A 4,930-nucleotide genomic window follows, 5' to 3' on the forward strand; every position below is an offset into this window, starting at 1 on the left:
CGTTAGGCAATGAAGTGCACAATTAATTTTCCAGATTTTGTAAGAAATTCTAAGAATAAAAAAATAATATGAATACAAGCCACTTGAAAGGTGTATGTATCGGAATGTAAAGCGAAAAGGAATCTTTAACATGTTTTTATAAATAATAATAAAAAACAATATTCCACGAAACAGTTTTATTCTGCTCGATCTGCACTACTAGGACGTAACAACACTTAACAGTGCCTATCCACGGAAAAGCATACTACTCCGTTAACGTTTCAAGGTTCCGAGAAATTGAAATGTGGCTTTTAAAGTGAACAAATATACAACTCGTAGGATGTAACCCAAGTTTCCATCGATCAGCGATCAGTATTAGATTACCGCTAGACTGCGTCTGTTCTTTGGCATTTCTCTTGCAGTGACACAGACGGGCGACAGCACATGGATTGCCTAACCTATAGCTACAAGTTATATAACTAGTACTAGTACTAATACAACCATAAAGTTAACGTTGTATTAACGCTACAGTATTAACTATGTAGCAGCTAAATACCCCGTGAGTTGTAATTCATTTGAACTAATATTTTCCCCCACAATATTGGAACTAATCTGGTGCACCAAGAGTTTCTCTGTCTGAAAATACGATAAGATTAGATTACGTCATAAAATTGAACAGCGGGAGACAACAACATCGAAGGTGACAACCACATTGAAGGAGACAACAACATCGAAGGTGACAACCACATTGAAGGTGACAACCACATTGAAGGAGACAACAACATTGAAGGAGACAACGACAATGAAGAAGACAATAACATTATATGAGACAGCAACATCAAAAGAGACAACAACATTATAACAAAGAGCATAGAAGTTAACAAAATACTACATTACCCTTTCGGCGTTCCATAGGCAAGCAGGCACGATATAGCTTCCATGTATTAATTTCTGTGGTGCACCCTTTGGTGAAGAGGGACAGAGTCTGCCAAATGACTAAAAAGGTGATTAGACTAAAAAGAAGGTTAGACGAAAAAGGTGATTTGAGGGAGTCGTCTTTTTTGAAAATCAGTATTTCATATCATTTTATTCAACATTAAGTATGAAAATCAATGTCGATTGCTAAAACGTGGCATTCATTCACTTACACAGGTCCGTTTAAGCATAGGCGTAGGAGGCGGGGGGGCTGGGGGGCTGCAGCCCCCCCCCCCAACCAAAATTTTTGGTGAAAATTCTGGCAATATGCTGAGAATTTTTCGGGCACCTACTGAAAGAAGAATAATTTGCAATGTGTTTTTTATTTTTTTGGGGTGAAAATTCGGGCAATGTGCTGAGAATTTTTCGGGCACCTACTGAAAGAAAAATAATTTGCAATGTGTTTTTGAATAACTAGTACAGTACACATGTTACTTATTCGGTAACGGATTCGATATACATCTATGGAAAGCAGAAAGTTCGTTCGAAATCATTAAGATTGTCGAGAAAGTACATTTTAGTGTATTTTTCCAAAGATAATGAGGGTTTATCAATGGGTCATTTGAACTCTGAAGACGATGTATAAAATTACCACAATGCGTCTTCCCCGGGCCAAACAGTGCTTGACCAATTCACATGACCACTATATCATCACTTATAAATTGGATGTAAAGGGGCCACGAACAACTTTGGGCCATAATCAAATCAAGCACGCCTTGGACCACCAAACCAATAAGTAATATGAACTTTAATGACAAGGAAGAATACCATCCTAATGCATTTTGCCCGGTCCAAAGAGTGCTTGACCAATTCACATGACCACTACACAATCACTTCTTAAATGCATGGATGTAACGGGACATCGAAAAAGTTTTGGGCCCGAATCAAGTCCAGAGCGCCTTGGACCACCTAACCAATGCATGATATAAACTCCAAGGACAATGCAGAAGAGTACCATAATCCACCCAACACGCATTGGATCACCTAACCGATGGGTAACATGAACTCTAATGACAATTTAAAAGAGTACCATAATGCGTCTTGCCCGGTGCAAAGAATGTTTGACCAATTCAATTGACCACTACATCGTCACTTCTTAAATAAATACAAAGGGGCCACGAAAAAGCTTTGGCCCTAAACAAGACCAGCACGCCTTGGACCACCTAACCAATGGGTCATATGAATTCTTAGGACAACGTAGAAGAGTACCATAATGCGTCTTGCCCGGTCCAAAGAATGCTTGACCAATTCAATTGACCACTACACCGTCACTTCGGAATACAAAGGGACCACGAAATTTGGTCCCTAATCCATCCAGCATGCTTCAAAATGTATACAGTGTGAGATTCGACTAACGTTTTGTGTCACCTGCAATGTTTAAAGTATTTGAAAAGACAACTTTCGGTAAAAATAAGCCTATCTTTATAAATTGACTAGAACGACATCTTACACGTTTAAAGTGCATGCTAATGATTGTAGAAAGCTATCTCCAGGTACATAAAATATGATCAGTTTATTTGGTCTATACTTATGTCCATTTGCAACAAGAGTCCATCAAATTATATATTTTGGATGAGAAACCAACAACATAGCTTGATTTTTCACTTGAAATTTTCACATACAAGGTTTCAAAGTTAAAATACTACTCAAAAATAAAAATAACGTATATTCGAGCTCAACCAAAAACTAAATTTCATGTTAAAGAAATCAGATGTGATACTCTGGTGTCTCAAACTTTAATTGGTACCATCCTCCTGTTACTACATACTTGGGTTTTCCTAGTTTTGTTGTCCAAATTTAAAGAAAAGATCTCAGACGGTCCATGAATTCAAGTTATATTTAAAGAAAACACTTTTTCCAGTTGAAAATGATGACTTTTCGATAATTTTACATAAAAATGACTGTAAAGTTGGCCGCTTAGTTGTCAATTTCTCAAACCCTAAATTTAGGATTCATGTGGCTTAACTGTGTAAAGTATAGCACTGCACACTAAGTCAAATTGAGTTTTTTTTTATTTTATGCGATGAAGCCCGCCCCAAACCGCAAACTGGCCAGGACGTTCTTAAAGGGAGTGAAGACTCGGGCACAAAGAAACGTCTGATGCCGGTAATCTGACATAGTTTCGAATGAGGTGTAACAGAAGTGTATAGACACCACCATCGATCCCAGAAAGTACACACACAGCTTGCCACCGTCGGTAAGTAGATACTAGTGTATAGTCAATACATGCAGCTACGGTCAATACCCACAACACAGTGTACATAGCAGCGATGGACATCTCAGGTCCAGATAAAAGATAACAAGGTATCACGTTTCATTACTGTCTGCATTTTGTAGCGACAAGAGGAAAACTTCACTTGCAATTGCAACGGAAAGTTAACTTTTTTTTCAGAGGGCGGCACGTGGTTTGGGGCGAGTCTTCAGTGCCTTTAAAAGAGGAAAATACTAATAATTAGGTCACCACTCAACGGATTTTCATGCAGAAATTTCATGCAGAAAAATCGATTTTCAGAAAAACGGTACCTATAACTTTTTTTTAAATTATGATGAACCCATTATCAGACGTTGCTTTAAAGATAAGACTAATTTTCATTACTGCGCTTTGCTCGGTTCGTTGTTAGAATAAAGATTTGATATTAGAGGGTCATTGGGAAAATAGAGACCTTTTTCATTTTGAACGCAGTACACATGCATATATATATATATGACGGATTCAGGAGCGTCTCCCACGAGAAAAATGGAAAACGAAGACAGTCGGTAAGCCGTATTTGTTGTGCATTGTCTTAACATTAAAGCACCGGGATGGTGGGGAGGGAGGGGAATCATTTAAACTATACTTTTCCAACTTTTACTTCTAATTTGAGAGACAAACCTAGTACACTTTACACTTATTATGATATACAGTACAATTTGGGGTACTGTTGTCAGTTTTGAGTACTAGGTAGTGGAAAATTTGAAAGTGCCTCCTCAAATTAATTTCTATGTCTGAGCTTCATTATGTGTTTTTTTATTGAAAACAAGTCTTTGAATTAAAATTGTCCAACTTTAACTGACTATTACAGACAAGAAACTAGTACACCTTGCATATGACCGGGCAAGACGTATTATAGTACACTTGCACATTGTCCTAAAAGTTCCTAGTACCCACTGTTAGCTAGGTGGTCCAGGGCCCAAAGCTTTTCATGGCACCGTTACATTTATTGAAGAAGTGATGATGTAATGGTCATTGGAATGGAAAGGCACCCTTTGGACCGGGCAAGACGCATTATGGTAATCTTCTACATTGTCAATAGAACTGACATGACCCATTGGTTAGGTGGTTCAAGATGTGCTTTTGATTATGACCTAGAGTTTTCTATTCATGGTCCCAAGTTACATTCATTTAAGAAGTGATGATTTAGTGGTCATTTGATTAGTCAGCTAACCCTTTGGACCGGGCAAGACGCATTATGGTACACTTCTCAATGTCATCAGAGTTCATATGACCCATCCGTTTGGTGGTTCAAGGCGTGCTGGTCTTGATTTGGGCCGAAAGAAATTGTTTTCGTGGTCCCGTTGCATTCATTTAAGAAGTGATGATGTAGTGGTCATTTGAATTGGTCAAGCACTCTTTGGACCAGGTAAACTGCATCGTGAGACAATTCTACCTTGTCTTTAGAGTTGATATGACCCGTTGGTTAGGTGGTCCAAGGCGTGCTGGTTTTGATTAGGGCCAAAATGTTTCCATGGTCCTGTTACAAATTCATTTAAGAAGTGATTGTGTAGTGGTCATTTGAATTGGTCAAGTATTCGTTGGACAGGGTAAGACGCCTTGTGAGAGTTTTCTAACAGAGTTCATATGATAAACCTCTTTTATTTTTGGAAAATACGCTAAAATCTTGCTTTTCCACGACCAAATCTTGAACATCTTGTAAGATAGCATTCGGCCTGCCATAGGTATTACGTCGATAGCACTGTCGAATAAGTAACTGAATGA

This window comes from Apostichopus japonicus, chromosome 10 (assembly GCF_037975245.1).
Source record: "Apostichopus japonicus isolate 1M-3 chromosome 10, ASM3797524v1, whole genome shotgun sequence".
Classification (NCBI taxonomy): Eukaryota; Metazoa; Echinodermata; class Holothuroidea; order Aspidochirotida; family Stichopodidae; genus Apostichopus; species Apostichopus japonicus.